The sequence below is a fragment of the Notothenia rossii genome, assembly GCF_949606895.1.
Source record: "Notothenia rossii genome assembly, chromosome: 11".
Classification (NCBI taxonomy): Eukaryota; Metazoa; Chordata; class Actinopteri; order Perciformes; family Nototheniidae; genus Notothenia; species Notothenia rossii.
Window position 1 is genome coordinate 32,327,499 of NC_136910.1, and position 20,978 is coordinate 32,348,476.

Consider the following 20,978-nt stretch of genomic DNA (forward strand, 5'->3'; position numbering starts at 1 on the left):
TGGGGGGGGGGGAGGGGGGGGTAACCGCTGTTACCAGGCACGGCTGTCACTACCCGATCTGCCCCCCTGCCCTATCTGTACTGCGCATGTGCGAGATGGTCCGCCATACTGGACAACTACATACGGCAACTGTAATAGGACACTTCACACAGTGGCGTTTGGCAAAGCAGAAAAAGAACACAAAAAAACCGGGAGAGATGAGTTATTGTTATGACAACGTGACTTCACTATTATTTAACAACTCTTTTTATTGGGTTCTTTTATTTGGGGTTAAGTACATTGTCAGAATAAGTGAGACATAGATTTAACTTCTGTTAGACAGCTATATTCCATACATTTTTGCATACATTCACAGTAAATATTTATTCAGTATGATAACTGCCAAACAGAAGTTAAATCCATTTTCTTTTTGTGCTTTGCCAAACGCCACTGTGTCAAGTGTCCTAGTTGGGTTGCCGTACGGAGTTGTCCAGTATGGCAGACCATCTCGCACATGCACAGTACAGATCGGGCAGGGGGGCAGATCGGCAACAGCGATAATTAAAGTTTCAAAGTTTTGGGGGGTCGCAAATTCCAACAGGAGTCATTTGGGGGGGCCCTGGGTGAAAAAGGTTGGGAACCCCTGAAAGTAACAACACTGAATAATGATCTCTTTCAATAATTTTCTCTCAGTAATCACTCAACTACTGTCTTTCCAACAAACAGATTATCACTATCATCACAATGAAACACGTCCAGAAGAATGTCATGCAAAGCTGCCTGCCTACCTGCCTGCCTTCCTTCGACTCTCCCTGAACTGCCTGATATTTTAATGTTCAATGTTATCCATTTGTGCAGATAACATGAAGTAGAAAAGATCCCCGATGCTAATGTGGCGTGAGCCTACCTCCCGCCCCCTTAGCACCTGGTGGAGGGGGCGATAGGCTACTCTTCAAATGTTTCACAAAATATTTACCATCATGACTACTCTTACTGTTTAACATTTTGGTTTACTTCATGTTATGGCTAATACAAATGACAAGGCTAAGTAATGTAATGTAATGCTAACTAACGTGCACGCTACTAGCTAGGTAGCTAACTTGACTATGTTTCATGCAAAACATGTATATTACCTGATATGTTTGGTCCTGGTCCTTTCACCAGACGGGAAGCGATAGAACGAGGAAGTGGTATGATCACTTTTGTGATTACAACCTGGTACAAAGCACACAGGCATCTTGTAAAAGTGAATTTATTGGAGCAATCTCTTATATTTATTGGAGGGAATAAATAAGTTATGAGATCTTCTTCTTCTTCCTCTTCTACTTCTTCTTATCTTGCTTTTATGAGATCTTCTTCTTCTTCTTTGCTTTAAATGCGAGTCGCAACCAGTCTTGGAGCATTATCGCCTATGACATCACTTACGGTCCGCGACGTCACCCATAGGACGTATTTTTGTAGGACGACCCGGAAATAAACTGCGCTCGACAAACAGGCAAAGGGATTTCTCCGTAGGATTTAGGAAAATAGCTCGAAATAAGGTCTCTTGAATACGAAGCTGTTTGATAAATGCATGTTTTGTTCAGCCGGATAATATCCACGTCCACCCTAATTTTTTAATAATAAATCTAATGGCCAGAAGCTAATGTTATGCTATGGAACAGCCGAGTACAGCAGGGTCGCACGACTTCAACGTCACGGCAACTTAAGATCCATATTCAAACATACAGATTCAAAATTGTACAAGTTAAAGCGTTTGTTTTAAAGGTCCCATGTCATGGCCATTTCTACTGATCATAATTCCATTGTTGAGGTATACTAAAATAGATTTATATTGTGCAATTTTACAAACTCACATTGGTTTCTCATACAGCATCTCTGTATAGTATGTGTATTCACCATAGACTGTATATATAAATGGACGAAGGGTCTGTGACGTCACCCATAGGATTCTGAAGAGTTGCCAAGAAGCCCTTAGTAGGCGGAGTCGGCCACTAACGGCTCCACACTGACGTCAGAGTTCAACTCCCGCCTACTTCCTGCACCAAATAAGGGCAAAGAGGCGGAGCCGAGGCGGGACCTGCTGCCACCGAGCTGAAAGTTCCAGAGCTAGCTGAAGCTACCAAGCTAAGCTAACATGCTCCCCATCTGCAAACTGCCGTGGCATTTTACGTTTCTAAGGTAAGCGGACATGAAACTATTCAGCAAAACTATAAATAATAATCTAAGTTATTGAGTTTTTAGCATAATACTTCAGAATCTTAAAATCCCTTAACGTTGGTATGCAATTGGGCTAAATTCAACACTGGAATCAAGCAAATATTAATATGTTTGCATGACATTAGTTATTTATATTTTGATATCACTTAATTATACGTTTAATAGATTTAAGTCAAGCTAAGGCACATGTGATGGTAGCTAGTTATTGCTCTTAGCTGTGAGGCCTCCTCCAAACAGCATAATAACCAGACTGTATCATTACTGTAGTTATTGTAGCTAAAACGGCGATTTCTGAGAGATTTTAAAATCTCAGATCTGCTCAAAGTCCAGCAGCTGTAACTCAGGTCTCAGTGAGTCACGCCCCTCAAGTGTGCATTCCACGAGGTAGGAAGACTCTGCTGATTGCGTGAAGTGCAAAACGCTTCCCAGCCGAAAAACATTTTAAATAGCGCATTTCAAATCAGAATAACTGAGTGTGCATCCAGACTCGGGGAGGACACTATCGATACTGACTCAGCAATCACTGTAAGTTATATTCTTGTTTAAATAGACTTCTCTGTTTCATTTATTCTACTCTGTATAATTGTTCTGTAGTTATTGTAGCTAAAACGGCGATTTCTGAGAGATTTTAAAATCTCAGATCTGCTCAAAGTCCAGCAGCTGTAACTCAGGTCTCAGTGAGTCACGCCCCTCAAGTGTGCATTCCACGAGGTAGGAAGACTCTGCTGATTGCGTGAAGTGCAAAACGCTTCCCAGCCGAAAAACATTTTAAATAGCGCATTTCAAATCAGAATAACTGAGTGTGCATCCAGACTCGGGGAGGACACTATCGATACTGACTCAGCAATCACTGTAAGTTATATTCTTGTTTAAATAGACTTCTCTGTTTCATTTATTCTACTCTGTATAATTGTTCTGTAGTTATTGTAGCTAAAACGGCGATTTCTGAGAGATTTTAAAATCTCAGATCTGCTCAAAGTCCAGCAGCTGTAACTCAGGTCTCAGTGAGTCACGCCCCTCAAGTGTGCATTCCACGAGGTAGGAAGACTCTGCTGATTGCGTGAAGTGCAAAACGCTTCCCAGCCGAAAAACATTTTAAATAGCGCATTTCAAATCAGAATAACTGAGTGTGCATCCAGACTCGGGGAGGACACTATCGATACTGACTCAGCAATCACTGTAAGTTATATTCTTGTTTAAATAGACTTCTCTGTTTCATTTATTCTACTCTGTATAATTGTTCTGTAGTTATTGTAGCTAAAACGGCGATTTCTGAGAGATTTTAAAATCTCAGATCTGCTCAAAGTCCAGCAGCTGTAACTCAGGTCTCAGTGAGTCACGCCCCTCAAGTGTGCATTCCACGAGGTAGGAAGACTCTGCTGATTGCGTGAAGTGCAAAACGCTTCCCAGCCGAAAAACATTTTAAATAGCGCATTTCAAATCAGAATAACTGAGTGTGCATCCAGACTCGGGGAGGACACTATCGATACTGACTCAGCAATCACTGTAAGTTATATTCTTGTTTAAATAGACTTCTCTGTTTCATTTATTCTACTCTGTATAATTGTTCTGTAGTTATTGTAGCTAAAACGGCGATTTCTGAGAGATTTTAAAATCTCAGATCTGCTCAAAGTCCAGCAGCTGTAACTCAGGTCTCAGTGAGTCACGCCCCTCAAGTGTGCATTCCACGAGGTAGGAAGACTCTGCTGATTGCGTGAAGTGCAAAACGCTTCCCAGCTGAAAAACATTTTAAATAGCGCATTTCAAATCAGAATAACTGAGTGTGCATCCAGACTCGGGGAGGACACTATCGATACTGACTCAGCAATCACTGTAAGTTATATTCTTGTTTAAATAGACTTCTCTGTTTCATTTATTCTACTCTGTATAATTGTTCTGTAGTTATTGTAGCTAAAACGGCGATTTCTGAGAGATTTTAAAATCTCAGATCTGCTCAAAGTCCAGCAGCTGTAACTCAGGTCTCAGTGAGTCACGCCCCTCAAGTGTGCATTCCACGAGGTAGGAAGACTCTGCTGATTGCGTGAAGTGCAAAACGCTTCCCAGCCGAAAAACATTTTAAATAGCGCATTTCAAATCAGAATAACTGAGTGTGCATCCAGACTCGGGGAGGACACTATCGATACTGACTCAGCAATCACTGTAAGTTATATTCTTGTTTAAATAGACTTCTCTGTTTCATTTATTCTACTCTGTATAATTGTTCTGTAGTTATTGTAGCTAAAACGGCGATTTCTGAGAGATTTTAAAATCTCAGATCTGCTCAAAGTCCAGCAGCTGTAACTCAGGTCTCAGTGAGTCACGCCCCTCAAGTGTGCATTCCACGAGGTAGGAAGACTCTGCTGATTGCGTGAAGTGCAAAACGCTTCCCAGCCGAAAAACATTTTAAATAGCGCATTTCAAATCAGAATAACTGAGTGTGCATCCAGACTCGGGGAGGACACTATCGATACTGACTCAGCAATCACTGTAAGTTATATTCTTGTTTAAATAGACTTCTCTGTTTCATTTATTCTACTCTGTATAATTGTTCTGTAGTTATTGTAGCTAAAACGGCGATTTCTGAGAGATTTTAAAATCTCAGATCTGCTCAAAGTCCAGCAGCTGTAACTCAGGTCTCAGTGAGTCACGCCCCTCAAGTGTGCATTCCACGAGGTAGGAAGACTCTGCTGATTGCGTGAAGTGCAAAACGCTTCCCAGCCGAAAAACATTTTAAATAGCGCATTTCAAATCAGAATAACTGAGTGTGCATCCAGACTCGGGGAGGACACTATCGATACTGACTCAGCAATCACTGTAAGTTATATTCTTGTTTAAATAGACTTCTCTGTTTCATTTATTCTACTCTGTATAATTGTTCTGTAGTTATTGTAGCTAAAACGGCGATTTCTGAGAGATTTTAAAATCTCAGATCTGCTCAAAGTCCAGCAGCTGTAACTCAGGTCTCAGTGAGTCACGCCCCTCAAGTGTGCATTCCACGAGGTAGGAAGACTCTGCTGATTGCGTGAAGTGCAAAACGCTTCCCAGCTGAAAAACATTTTAAATAGCGCATTTCAAATCAGAATAACTGAGTGTGCATCCAGACTCGGGGAGGACACTATCGATACTGACTCAGCAATCACTGTAAGTTATAATCTTGTTTAAATAGACTTCTCTGTTTCATTTATTCTACTCTGTATAATTGTTCTGTAGTTATTGTAGCTAAAACGGCGATTTCTGAGAGATTTTAAAATCTCAGATCTGCTCAAAGTCCAGCAGCTGTAACTCAGGTCTCAGTGAGTCACGCCCCTCAAGTGTGCATTCCACGAGGTAGGAAGACTCTGCTGATTGCGTGAAGTGCAAAACGCTTCCCAGCCGAAAAACATTTTAAATAGCGCATTTCAAATCAGAATAACTGAGTGTGCATCCAGACTCGGGGAGGACACTATCGATACTGACTCAGCAATCACTGTAAGTTATATTCTTGTTTAAATAGACTTCTCTGTTTCATTTATTCTACTCTGTATAATTGTTCTGTAGTTATTGTAGCTAAAACGGCGATTTCTGAGAGATTTTAAAATCTCAGATCTGCTCAAAGTCCAGCAGCTGTAACTCAGGTCTCAGTGAGTCACGCCCCTCAAGTGTGCATTCCACGAGGTAGGAAGACTCTGCTGATTGCGTGAAGTGCAAAACGCTTCCCAGCCGAAAAACATTTTAAATAGCGCATTTCAAATCAGAATAACTGAGTGTGCATCCAGACTCGGGGAGGACACTATCGATACTGACTCAGCAATCACTGTAAGTTATATTCTTGTTTAAATAGACTTCTCTGTTTCATTTATTCTACTCTGTATAATTGTTCTGTAGTTATTGTAGCTAAAACGGCGATTTCTGAGAGATTTTAAAATCTCAGATCTGCTCAAAGTCCAGCAGCTGTAACTCAGGTCTCAGTGAGTCACGCCCCTCAAGTGTGCATTCCACGAGGTAGGAAGACTCTGCTGATTGCGTGAAGTGCAAAACGCTTCCCAGCCGAAAAACATTTTAAATAGCGCATTTCAAATCAGAATAACTGAGTGTGCATCCAGACTCGGGGAGGACACTATCGATACTGACTCAGCAATCACTGTAAGTTATATTCTTGTTTAAATAGACTTCTCTGTTTCATTTATTCTACTCTGTATAATTGTTCTGTAGTTATTGTAGCTAAAACGGCGATTTCTGAGAGATTTTAAAATCTCAGATCTGCTCAAAGTCCAGCAGCTGTAACTCAGGTCTCAGTGAGTCACGCCCCTCAAGTGTGCATTCCACGAGGTAGGAAGACTCTGCTGATTGCGTGAAGTGCAAAACGCTTCCCAGCTGAAAAACATTTTAAATAGCGCATTTCAAATCAGAATAACTGAGTGTGCATCCAGACTCGGGGAGGACACTATCGATACTGACTCAGCAATCACTGTAAGTTATATTCTTGTTTAAATAGACTTCTCTGTTTCATTTATTCTACTCTGTATAATTGTTCTGTAGTTATTGTAGCTAAAACGGCGATTTCTGAGAGATTTTAAAATCTCAGATCTGCTCAAAGTCCAGCAGCTGTAACTCAGGTCTCAGTGAGTCACGCCCCTCAAGTGTGCATTCCACGAGGTAGGAAGACTCTGCTGATTGCGTGAAGTGCAAAACGCTTCCCAGCCGAAAAACATTTTAAATAGCGCATTTCAAATCAGAATAACTGAGTGTGCATCCAGACTCGGGGAGGACACTATCGATACTGACTCAGCAATCACTGTAAGTTATATTCTTGTTTAAATAGACTTCTCTGTTTCATTTATTCTACTCTGTATAATTGTTCTGTAGTTATTGTAGCTAAAACGGCGATTTCTGAGAGATTTTAAAATCTCAGATCTGCTCAAAGTCCAGCAGCTGTAACTCAGGTCTCAGTGAGTCACGCCCCTCAAGTGTGCATTCCACGAGGTAGGAAGACTCTGCTGATTGCGTGAAGTGCAAAACGCTTCCCAGCCGAAAAACATTTTAAATAGCGCATTTCAAATCAGAATAACTGAGTGTGCATCCAGACTCGGGGAGGACACTATCGATACTGACTCAGCAATCACTGTAAGTTATATTCTTGTTTAAATAGACTTCTCTGTTTCATTTATTCTACTCTGTATAATTGTTCTGTAGTTATTGTAGCTAAAACGGCGATTTCTGAGAGATTTTAAAATCTCAGATCTGCTCAAAGTCCAGCAGCTGTAACTCAGGTCTCAGTGAGTCACGCCCCTCAAGTGTGCATTCCACGAGGTAGGAAGACTCTGCTGATTGCGTGAAGTGCAAAACGCTTCCCAGCCGAAAAACATTTTAAATAGCGCATTTCAAATCAGAATAACTGAGTGTGCATCCAGACTCGGGGAGGACACTATCGATACTGACTCAGCAATCACTGTAAGTTATATTCTTGTTTAAATAGACTTCTCTGTTTCATTTATTCTACTCTGTATAATTGTTCTGTAGTTATTGTAGCTAAAACGGCGATTTCTGAGAGATTTTAAAATCTCAGATCTGCTCAAAGTCCAGCAGCTGTAACTCAGGTCTCAGTGAGTCACGCCCCTCAAGTGTGCATTCCACGAGGTAGGAAGACTCTGCTGATTGCGTGAAGTGCAAAACGCTTCCCAGCCGAAAAACATTTTAAATAGCGCATTTCAAATCAGAATAACTGAGTGTGCATCCAGACTCGGGGAGGACACTATCGATACTGACTCAGCAATCACTGTAAGTTATATTCTTGTTTAAATAGACTTCTCTGTTTCATTTATTCTACTCTGTATAATTGTTCTGTAGTTATTGTAGCTAAAACGGCGATTTCTGAGAGATTTTAAAATCTCAGATCTGCTCAAAGTCCAGCAGCTTTAACTCAGGTCTCAGTGAGTCACGCCCCTCAAGTGTGCATTCCACGAGGTAGGAAGACTCTGCTGATTGCGTGAAGTGCAAAACGCTTCCCAGCTGAAAAACATTTTAAATAGCGCATTTCAAATCAGAATAACTGAGTGTGCATCCAGACTCGGGGAGGACACTATCGATACTGACTCAGCAATCACTGTAAGTTATATTCTTGTTTAAATAGACTTCTCTGTTTCATTTATTCTACTCTGTATAATTGTTCTGTAGTTATTGTAGCTAAAACGGCGATTTCTGAGAGATTTTAAAATCTCAGATCTGCTCAAAGTCCAGCAGCTGTAACTCAGGTCTCAGTGAGTCACGCCCCTCAAGTGTGCATTCCACGAGGTAGGAAGACTCTGCTGATTGCGTGAAGTGCAAAACGCTTCCCAGCCGAAAAACATTTTAAATAGCGCATTTCAAATCAGAATAACTGAGTGTGCATCCAGACTCGGGGAGGACACTATCGATACTGACTCAGCAATCACTGTAAGTTATATTCTTGTTTAAATAGACTTCTCTGTTTCATTTATTCTACTCTGTATAATTGTTCTGTAGTTATTGTAGCTAAAACGGCGATTTCTGAGAGATTTTAAAATCTCAGATCTGCTCAAAGTCCAGCAGCTGTAACTCAGGTCTCAGTGAGTCACGCCCCTCAAGTGTGCATTCCACGAGGTAGGAAGACTCTGCTGATTGCGTGAAGTGCAAAACGCTTCCCAGCCGAAAAATATTTTAAATAGCGCATTTCAAATCAGAATAACTGAGTGTGCATCCAGACTCGGGGAGGACACTATCGATACTGACTCAGCAATCACTGTAAGTTATATTCTTGTTTAAATAGACTTCTCTGTTTCATTTATTCTACTCTGTATAATTGTTCTGTAGTTATTGTAGCTAAAACGGCGATTTCTGAGAGATTTTAAAATCTCAGATCTGCTCAAAGTCCAGCAGCTGTAACTCAGGTCTCAGTGAGTCACGCCCCTCAAGTGTGCATTCCACGAGGTAGGAAGACTCTGCTGATTGCGTGAAGTGCAAAACGCTTCCCAGCCGAAAAACATTTTAAATAGCGCATTTCAAATCAGAATAACTGAGTGTGCATCCAGACTCGGGGAGGACACTATCGATACTGACTCAGCAATCACTGTAAGTTATATTCTTGTTTAAATAGACTTCTCTGTTTCATTTATTCTACTCTGTATAATTGTTCTGTAGTTATTGTAGCTAAAACGGCGATTTCTGAGAGATTTTAAAATCTCAGATCTGCTCAAAGTCCAGCAGCTGTAACTCAGGTCTCAGTGAGTCACGCCCCTCAAGTGTGCATTCCACGAGGTAGGAAGACTCTGCTGTCGCCCATCAGCAGAAAATAGTTAACTAATTACAGCGGCGTGCCCCCAAAGCTGTGAGAACTGAGCAATCAGGTATCCATCTTAGGTTGCGTTTTCCTGGAGCGTCAGCTTCAGCGTCAGCCAGACGAAGACTGACAAAGACATTAAGAGTCCTGTGGGAGTCACGTGGGAGGCAAAGAGGAAGCAAATCCTACTCTGATTGCGCCAAGTATCGCTGGTGTTATTTAGTTTTATTCAATTCTCTTGGGTTCTCTAGCCCCTCATGCTATAATCATGTGTATTTTCTGCATTCCTGTTCATGTGTCTTCTCGCAATTATCACTGGCCCCGTGTTTCTCCTAATCGATTTCACTGGCCTGCTCTCGTCTATCCCACATGCTCCACTGAGATCCAACATCTCGTTTCAGGGGGCCTGTGGAACTGCCAGTCAGCTGTCCCTAAGGCTGACTTCATCTCTGGCTACGCTTCCCTGCAGTCTCTGGATTTCCTTGCTCTCACGGAGACCTGGATCACTCCATCCAACACATCCACCCCAGCAGCTCTCTCCACAGCATATTCCTTCTCCCATACACCCAGACCCTCTGGCAGAGGAGGTGGCACTGGTCTCCTGCTCTCTCCCAAATGGAGCTTTTCCCTCTTCAAGCTACCTAATTTCACTCCTTCTACCTTTGAATTCCATGCCGTCACAGTAACCCATCCTATACAATTAACCATTGTTGTTCTCTACCGTCCACCAGGCGCCTTGGGGGACTTCTTGGAGGAATTAGATAATCTCCTCTCACACATCCCTGAAACTGGCCCTCCCGCTGTACTTCTCGGAGATTTCAACCTCCAGACAGGGAAGATATCTGAACTAACAGCTCTGTTAACCACCTTTGCTTTCTCACTGTCTCCATCCCCACCAACTCATAAAGCTGGCAATGTCCTTGATCTCATATTCTCAAGGAACTGCTCTACTTCTAACCTCTCTGTAAACCCGCTCCACACATCCGATCACTTCTTCATTTCATTCTCTCTACCCCTTTCCAAACATAACAACCTAATCTCTTCTAACTCTGCCCCTGTCCGCCGTAACCTCCGTTCCCTCTCCCCCTCTACCTTTGCCTCATCGGTGCTCTCAGCCCTCCCTTCCTCTGACTCGTTCCAACTCCTGCCTCCAAACACTGCTGCAAAAACTCTCCTCTCAACTCTCTCATCCTCTCTGGACTCTCTCTGTCCTCTCACATCTCGGCCGGCTCGTCAGTCCCCTCCTGCTCCCTGGCTAAATGACGCACTGCGTGCTAATAGAACCATCCTTCGGGCAGCAGAGCGGAAATGGTGGAAATCCAAACACCATGACGACCTCCTAACCTATCAGGCTCTCCTCTCCTCTTTCTCTGCTTCCATCTCTCAGGCAAAAAGCACTTTCTTTCAAGATAAGATCCAATCTTCCTATTCCAATCCCAAAAAACTATTTTCTATCTTCTCCACCCTCTTGGACCCTCCCAAAGCACCTCCCCCCTCCTCCCTTCTGTCAAGCGACTTTGTTAACCACTTTGAAAAAAAGGTTGATGATATTCGCTCTTCCTTTTCTGACTCACCTTTACTCACCGCTGGGTCACCAGACCCTCCCTTCACCCACACACTGACCTCCTTCTCCCCTCTCTCTCCAAGTGAGGTTCTTACCCTCGTTACCTCTGCCCGTCCTACCACCTGTTCTCTGGACCCTATCCCCTCAAACCTCCTTCAGACTATCGCTCCTGATATTCTACCATTTCTCACCCATTTCATCAACACTTCTCTAACTTCTGGTCACTTTCCAAACAGTCTCAAGGAGGCAAGAGTAAACCCTCTCCTTAAGAAACCCACTCTCAATCCGTCTGATGTTATTAACTACAGGCCCGTCTCTCTCCTCCCGTTCCTGTCTAAAACACTTGAACGCGCTGTCTTTAAACAACTCTCCTGTTATCTCCATCAGAACAACCTTCTGGATCCGCACCAGTCTGGTTTCAAGGCAGGTCACTCAACAGAAACTGCTCTCCTTGCTGTCTCTGATGAACTGCACACTGCTAAAGCAGCCTCCCTCTCCTCTGTCATCATCCTTCTGGACCTGTCTGCTGCATTCGACACAGTGAACCATCGGATCCTCCTTCGCACTCTCCAAGAACTTGGTGTTTCAGGCACTGCACTTTCCCTCCTCACCTCATACCTCAACGACCGCACCTACAGGGTTACTTGGAGAGGGTCCGAGTCCGACCCTTGTCAATTAACTACAGGGGTCCCTCAGGGCTCGGTTCTTGGTCCCCTCCTCTTCTCCCTGTACACAAACTCGCTCGGGTCTGTCATTAGCCCGCATGGTTTTTCATACCACTGCTACGCTGACGACACCCAACTAATTCTGTCCTTTCCCCGCTCAGAGACCCAGGTCGTCGCACGCATCTCTGCTTGCCTAGCAGACATCTCTCGGTGGATGTCTGCTCATCACCTCAAGCTCAACCTTGACAAGACTGAACTGCTCTTCCTTCCGGGAAAAGATTGTCCCACTCTTGACCTAACAATCAACATCGGCACCTCTGTTGTTTCCCCGACTCAGACTGCAAGGAATCTGGGTGTGGTCCTAGATAACAAATTGTCCTTCACTGCAAACATCGCTGCTACAACCCGCTGCTGCAGATACACGCTTTACAACATCAGGAGGATACGTCCCCAGCTGACCCAGACATCAGCGCAGATTCTGGTCCAGGCTCTCGTCATCTCACGCCTCGACTACTGCAACTCCCTCCTGGCTGGTCTACCTGCATGTGCCATCCGACCTCTGCAGCTCATCCAGAATGCAGCGGCTCGTCTGGTCTTCAACCTTCCCAAATTCTCCCACACCACACCGCTCCTCCGCTCCCTTCACTGGCTTCCAGTAACTGCTAGAATCCACTTCAAGACACTGGTACTTGCGTACCATGCTGTGAATGGATCTGGCCCTTCCTACATCCAGGACATGGTTAAACCGTACACCCCAGCACGTGCACTCCGCTCTGCATCAGCCAAACAGCTCGCTGCACCCGCACTGCGAGGGGGACCCAAGTTCCCGTCAGCAAAAACACGTGGGTTTGCTATCCTGGCTCCAAAATGGTGGAATGAGCTCCCCATTGAAATCAGGACAGCAGATAGCTTACACATCTTCCGACGCAAACTGAAAACTCATCTCTTTAGACTCCACTTCGAGCGATAGAATTACTAACAAAGCACTTATATACTAATAAAGGGCTGGCTTTCTAAATGCCAGTTGAGTAGCACTTGAAATGTTTGGCTCTATGAAACCTGATGTACTTATATGATTCTGTTTTCTTAAAGGTTGTATCTTCCTGGTCGAATGCACTTATTGTAAGTCGCTTTGGATAAAAGCGTCAGCTAAATGCAATGTAATGTAATGTAATGTAATGTAATGTAATGTAATGTAATTAAAACTAAGTACCAGTTCTAGATCCTTGACTTTAGACAAACAATTCAAAAGACAACATGTATTTAAAGACCAATCTTTATTTGAATGTGCTTCTTAACCTGATATATTAGTTATACAGTAATAGTATTGACAATCTAAAAAAACTGAGCAACTCAACAGTCAACTTTATGTTTCTTATTGTCTAAAGCCTTTGTTATTTTCATTTTCCCCCTCTCATATTCAGTGTGGACGGATTGAGACAGCGTGGTGTCCAGAAAGCTGCAGAGACTTCAGGGAGAGACCTCCGTGTGATGGACGTCCTGTCTGTTGGTTTGGAGAGGACTGAGGGTCTTTCCTCTGTGAGGAGGTCCAGGCCTGATGGAGGAGCCCATGCTGGGCAAAGCTGATACCAACTGCACAGGCCTAGTCTGTCACTTTATTTGGCTAAATGTGTTTACTTATACATTTAATAGGTTTACACCTTCTGTCCATATGTGCTTTTTATTTAAAACATGTTTGGTTAACTTTTGGTTCACATTTCAATAAATTGTATTTGTATTTGCACTCCTTTTGTCCATTATTTTTACTGAAAATGTTAGATTAAATCTGACTGAAGATTGGCCCCGTTTATTTGTGACGTTGCAAACTCTGCGGTACAAGGCACAAGTGATGTAAAGCTCATAAAGCGAGGCAAATAGAAATAATCAGCTGATGGAGTGTAGATGTGGAAATAGGTGCATTCGATCAGCTGACTGTTTTTGAAATAAAAGTAGTGTACTGGTCTTAAAATCTCATAGCATCAGCTTTTAATTTTCCTCTTGGACGTCTTCTTGAACCTCAGAGAAGGAGAAAATGTCGTGTCTTTCAGGCATGTCCTTTCCTAACAAAAATTACAGGAAACATAAAACATATTATTGCAGAACAAGTGTGTTATTTATGAAGGCGCTGTGTTTGTGTGTTTAGGTGCTGTAGATATAATTATTTTGTAATTGTAATGTTTTTTTTTTATTTCAACAGTGAGCTACAAAGACAATCAGATTATGAATGAAAAGTATGAAGTTCATCAACATTGAAATATATGTTATTATAAAAATAATATTTAACTGTTATCAAAACGTAGTGCAACTGTAGAAGCTTGCTCTGTTGTCTCACTGAAAGAATAACTTTTACCACATTTTTTACAGACAATATTGAGAGATAAATAGGAGCAGTTCTCACTATGTGTTAAATATCTTATACATTAAATTAGAAAGCTGACAAAATCATATTGCTTGTTAACATCTAAATGTAACTTTTTGCACAGAAAAAACCCTCAACTTCACTGGTGTGTAGGTGATCTAGTATTGTTTAATGGAATGTATATCAGTGTATTAAAGTCAATACTTTCTTGATTCTTTGTACAGTATGAAAAAAATAGTATTTGTACCTGTGCTGAAGTTCACTGCTGTGAGGAGTCCAGTTCTGTCTCTCCCTTTCTGGTCCAGCCTGTCTGCATCACCTGGACACCTTAAACAAACAGATATATGTAAAGTACCATGTGTACAAACAATATAACTGATTCTCTTCTGTTGAACATGTTGGATTGTGTATTGTCCGAGTCAGGGTCCTTTTTATTTTACTGTAACTTTGGAAGTTGTGTTACCAATGCTTGCTGTTTATTTGATACCAATTTGGTAATGCAATTCATAAAAACAACAAGGTTTGGGTTTGTTCTTCAGATGACTGTGATGTTAACGTGTAAGCTCAATAATGAACTCCAGCTCAACCAACCATATTGTAATATCTAAGTAATCATCTTGAAATATGACATTAATAATTGTAATATACACACATCTTGTTGTGAGGTTGATTTCACATACACTACTTCGACATTAGCTTGTCTACATAATTGAGCATAGCCAATTTAAATTAACCTTAGCGATGCATACAGTTCCTACCTACATAATAAAATATCTCTAAGTTACAAGGATGACCTTATTTTATCAACCTCAAACAGAAGCCGTTTGTTCAACAGTATTATCCCACTTAACGCTTAACACTTGTCTATTTCGTTTTAACCTTTATAAATATAGTCTATGATTTTAACTTGGAGGCTACTATTAGCCTCGTTAGCACCGACCTAGCTACCACTCGCTTACACGCTAACCCAAGCCGTAACATTAATTACGTAGCTGATTAAAATCATTAACACATAAATAAGTACTCGAATTTCACTTACCGCAAAACCGCATTCATGCACCGTCTGTTTCAACCGCAGAGCGATAGCCCGATATATAATCATGAAGAACAAACAAACATGGCCGGGGGCAAGTTGTGTTCCCTGGATGATCTGAACAGGCAGAGTGCCTGTAGCTTCACGGAGCAGCTAGCAGAGAGACAAGAAGCTAACAGCAGCAGTCACTTCACAGAGCCGTCACTCAATGTGACCACGCCCTAATGTATGCAAAAACTTTAAGACCTAATATAAATAAAAGGGTCGTGTTAGAAAACAATTCACTCACAGATCCATAATCATGAAGGTGGAATCTAACTATAATCATCATAATATTTTTTGCATCTATGGGTAGAAACGTGTTTTTTTCTGCTGTAAAGTTGGGCATTTTAACATTGGGGTCTATGGAAATTGGTCCTTTCTGCAGTCAGTCCCTATCGGCCAATATATGAACTGCAGTGTGTGCCACTTCCGTATTGGCGTCCCGGCTCTTCCACAGAGTTTGCCGCTTGATCGGTATGTGCAGCGCCATATAGATAGATACATACATATAGAGCTCCTGCGGTCACGTGACTTTTGGTTATCAGCCACCATTTTGGCAGTAAACATGACGACCGGCGCCAGCGTTTTCCTACCGTGCGAGTATACATCTCATTTTAATTCAAGTGAAATTCGGCTTTATAGTACAAAATTAGAAAGATTAAATATAAGCGACCCATATAATGCACCCGGTGTGCTTTTCAAGAGCATAACCTCCTGCTCTGAAGACGATGTACCCGACTTGCGCTACGCGGACATCCACAGCTATCTTGTAAGCTTTCCATCAGTGTACTCAGGAGACTCCCTCAGAGCTTACAAAAGCTTGGAGGCTTACAAATGGTGTCAGTCCGGCTTCGTAAACAACATTCAACTGTGGAGTCTTACATCCAAAAACTTCGGCATCATCACTGCAAGGGTAAGTATTAAATTATTCCAGTTTGATAGGCAGTGTCACGTTAGCATTGTTTGTTTATTAGCTTGTCTAGCTACGGCAGTGTCACGTTAGCATGTTTGTTTATTAGCTTGGATAGCTACTGCAGTGCGTCTGAAACTAGTTTGTATTTTTGAACGTACTCAACCAAAGTGGCTGGCGTTTTTAACCTTTATTTATCTATTTTTGAATTTCATATATACGTTAATCACGCCCAAAGGCTTAATGAAAGTCAACTAAAGCCATGGGTGGTGGTCAGGAACGACGGTGTTGTGCTGGGAGCCCACTGCAACTGCACAGCGGGACTCGGGGAGAGAATATTTTCAACACGGGTTTGTTTACCACTAGCTTGCTACAAGCTAACTGGCTAGGCTGCACCAGAGCCACACTTGTTGAGTTAAAAAGGGACATCACAGAGTCCGTTAGCTATAATAACTGGGTGCTAGATTCTACTTCGGTAAAAATTAAACTGACCAGAAACTTTTTGTAGCATTGTACTGTATTCCTTCACCCACCTGATATGAAGTGATCACTGCATAAGCGAAAGCAAACGGCCGGGGGGTCCCATCTTTCAGTCTTGTTCAGACGGCTCCTGGCTCTTTTAATCGCTGCGATCCACTTTTCCCTCCTCTCCGCGTCTTTTGGAATGCGATAATAAGATACACCTTTCTTCTTCCCACGCCTATTTGTGCAACCTGGTGCACAGCAGTTATCCACCATCCTCGACAGTCTGCCAGTGCCTGCCAATGAATTTACTGACGCGATTACTGCCAAAATGGCTGCCCCCTTCGTTTCTCGTCACGTGACCAGCATATGTGACATCATCCGCAGGAGCTCTATAGATACAGCCTATATGGCGCTGGGTATGTGTTACGTCTACTTCCTTTGTTTAACTTTAAACCATTCTGGTTGGTTGTGAACCGTCATCCTGTGTGATGTATCCGGTTTGAGACCCCTCTGATTGGCCACTGTAAATGCCACTCGTTATCCCTCTCAACAGCGCTCTTATTACTTGTGTGTGAGACTCCCGCTGGCATTGCGGACAGAGCGAAGCGATCGAAGGTCTGGGTGCACTTTAAACGATTGAGTGGCGATAGTGCAAGGTGCAATCTATGTACTCAATTAGTTGCTTGTAAAGGGGGTAACACAAGCAACTTAATGAAGCATTGCAAACGAGACACTCATTTAATCTAAAACGGTGCAGCGTATTTGACAGCCTAAACAATGTGGCTGCTCTTCTTCTTCTTCTTCTTCTCTTTTTTAATGGCGGGTCGCAAACAGCTTTTGGTTGCATACCGCCACCTACTGTACACGAGTGTGTATCATCATGTCAGTCCTCTAATAAACCAGCATATCAAAAAGAAAACCATAAAATAAAATAAAATAAAATAAATAAAACAAAACAAAAAACAAATCATCCATGGTCTACTGTTAAATTCTTTTCCCTATCCCAGTTTCCCTCAAAAAGGTGAACAGTGCTTTTCTGATAGCTCTTACTCCTTCTCCTTCTGTTCCCAGAATACCCGCTACATTCCACTCCCTCTTTGCCTCTAAAACTGTATCCCTTAATTTCCCTCTTTCAACTCTATAGGTGACACAATGTAATAAAATATGTTCCACATTTTCCCTAACTCCACAGTTCCCACACTTGTCACTGTCACTTTTCCCCATGACATACAGCGTACCATTTAATGCAGTGTGATTTAGTCTGAGCCTAGCTATCATTACTTCCTCCCTTCTGTTTCTTTCTTTATAAATATTAATTGTAATTGTCTTTTGCACTTGATGGTATTCTTTGCCTTTCTGGTCTTTCTCCCACCTTTTCTGCCAGATCTCCATCCCTTTCTTCTTAATAACTGCTTTTCCTTCTCCTTTTCCAAGTTGAACTGGTAATGTGATTTCCTTTTGTAGTGCACTTTTTGCTAATCTATCAGCACACTCGTTCCCTTTCACCCCCTCATGCGCAGGCACCCAGCAGAACTGCAGATCTATGCCGCTTCTGTGAAGTCTTAACAGGCTATGATTGATTTCTATGAGTATGTCTTCTCTGGCAGTTGTTGTTGACTGTATGCTTTGTAAACTGGATAATGAATCTGTGCATATCACCACCCTGTCTGGTCTGACCTCTTCCACCCACTGTAATCCTATTACTACTGCCAACATTTCTGCTGTATACACTGAAAGTTGGTCTGATGCTCTTTTTGATATTGACACTTTAAATTCTGGGATATATATACCAATTCCGACACACTCTTCTTTGTTTTTAGAACCATCTGTATATATTTTGAGGTAATTGTGATAATTATTCCTGAGGTACAAACTTGTTTTGAGTCCTACTTCATTTATTTGCCACTCTCTTTTCTTTTCTACAATACTCACATCTATATTTACTATTGGCAAGAGCCATGGGGGTACACTACTGAATGGATTTGATGGTGAAAACTCTAACTCATGCATGCCGTATGTCCTTATTTTTTCTTTATTTGTCCATCCAAACCCACGCCCCTGAAACTTAGAATATTCCCAGCACTCCTGTAGTATTTTGTTTGTGATATTTCCTTCCCCACTTCCTTTTAACCTGACCCAATAAGCAAGAGCAATTTTCTCTCTTCTTAGCTCCAATGGAGTCTCTCCTGCTTCAACTAATATTGCATTAGTAGGGGTTGACTTAATTGCACCTATACACAACCGTAACGCTTTATATTGTAACCTATCAATTTTTAGTAATGACGTTTGTGCTGCTGCTGCATATATTAAACACCCATAATCCAGTGTTGTCCTCATAATTGCCCGATAGATGTCGATTAATGCCTGTTTGTCTGCCCCCCAGTCACATCCAGCCACTGCTCTTAATAGGTTCAACACTTTTTTGGATTTTGTTTCCAAATGTTTAATATGAGTTTTCCATGTATATTTACTATCTAACCATAGCCCCAGATATTTAAATTCATTGACCTCACTCATCGGCTTTCCATATAATGTAAGCTTCTCAGTCTCCATCTTGCGTTTATTCGTAAATTTCATAAAGCAAGATTTGCTTGCTGACAGCTTGAAACCCCAGTTGTATGACCACGTCTCCACTTTCTTTATAGCTTTCCCTATTTTTTCAAACACATATGGAACATTTCTTCCCCGTATCCATATGGCCCCGTCATCTGCATATAGTGCAGATTTTATGCATCCATCCAAATTACTAAAAATGTAATTTATCATAACATTAAATAATATCGGGCTGATTGAACTCCCTTGAGGAATACCATTTTCTATACTGCACTCTTTTGAAACCTCTGCCCCTACTTTAACTCTGAATGTTCTGTCTGATAAAAAAGCCATGATCCAGTTATACATTCTCCCTCCAACACCCATTCTACTCAATTTGATGAGCAACCCATCCCTCCACATAGAATCATAAGCCTTTTCAATATCAAAATATACTATTGCCATAACCTCTTTCATTTTCACTGTCTTTTCCACCTCATTGCTTACTCTAATCAAAGCATCTATTGTGGATCTTCCTTTACGAAAACCACTCTGAAAATGACTTATTAACCCTCTCTGTTCTAAGACGTGTGATAGTCTATGCACTATCATCTTCTCCATCCATTTACATAAGTGTGATGTTAATGCTATGGGTCTGTAATTATTGGGATTAGCAGGATCCTTCCCTGGCTTATTAAATGGCAATATAACTGCCGTTTTCCAACTCATTGGTAAGACTCCGTTTCTCCAGATTTGATTAAATAGTCTCAGGACTCATTTGAATGTTTCCTCTGGTAGCTGCCGGAACAATGTGGCTGCTCGCGATACTGTTAGTGCTAATAGTGCTAGCGGGCTTCGCCCGCGCCGTGTGCAAATGTGGCCTGAGCAAAGGCTCGCAGGCAGGTTAGCTGCTGCTGCTGCTGCGCACGGGTAATATGTTTTGTTTACCTGAGTGCAGTCTTGCAGGCACATCGCCTTGTCTTTTTTTAGTTTATTAACACTGACAGTGTATTAATGTGAGCTCCTACACCTATAATAATTTGGCCTTTAATTGAGTGCTTTATAAACCAGTTCAACTTACAGATGTCATTGTGAATTGGAAAACTGCATTTAAATGTTGTTAAAGGTCAACGTTTCGATGTATGGTTCAGCAATTGTTGGTCGTTTACTAGGGATTTACATATTTTAAGCTCAAATACTTTGTTCTATGTTTAAACCTTCAGACACATTTTGACGTGTTTCAGTTCAGCACATCATTTATTTTGTGATGATTTAAAAGTACAATCCAGAATAATATACGTACTCGCCTTTATCTTTTTTGCCATCTTATCCTTTTTACCAATTTCTTCATATCACAGTTTTGCATGATGTCACTGTAGGACAATGTTTTAAGAATCTCTTGCCGAGCTAGGTTGTCAGTTTGAAATGTCTGGATGAAGATGTGACTGATTTACAAATGTTAAAAAATGTTTAAAAAAATTCCTCTTTTCATCCTCTGTCTGAGGGAAAACCCCAAAAAGCATGATAGGGCGATCCAGGCCCCTTTAAGCAATTTTATTTATTTTTGTCTGCTTCTGAGAAGCTAATCTATAAGTTATTTCTGCAAGAAAATTACAATAAAATGACTGTTTAATCTTCACATCTTGTATTCATGTCTATAATTTTGAGCACCAAATTATTGAAAAGTGTCGATAAGAGTATCGAAAAATACCGATACCGATAAGCAGTATCGGTATCGATAAAATCCTAACGATACCCATCCCTAGTAAAGACTGATATTGTTCTATAATCGTCTGAAACTGTTAAGTCATGATGTGAAACGGTTAACTAAGAAAAAGGGAAACTCAAGCTGCTGCTACACTTTATCTAAAATTAAGCACTTTTAAGATGCACACATTTTCAAAAGCTATTTTATAAATGTTCTCCTATTTTACTT

General features: G+C 41.6%; 1 long non-coding RNA gene across 1 annotated transcript in view; it reads right to left on the minus strand.

Moving 5' to 3' along the window:
* LOC307024898 overlaps positions 1 to 19,799 on the minus strand; it is a 34,083-nt gene extending 14,284 nt beyond the window's left edge. Inside the window, exon 1 of the long non-coding RNA XR_013804024.1 lies at positions 16,579 to 19,799. This is a non-coding gene — a long non-coding RNA (uncharacterized lncRNA). The remainder of the gene's footprint in view (positions 1 to 16,578) is intronic.
* Positions 19,800 to 20,978: the final 1,179 nt, after the last annotated feature.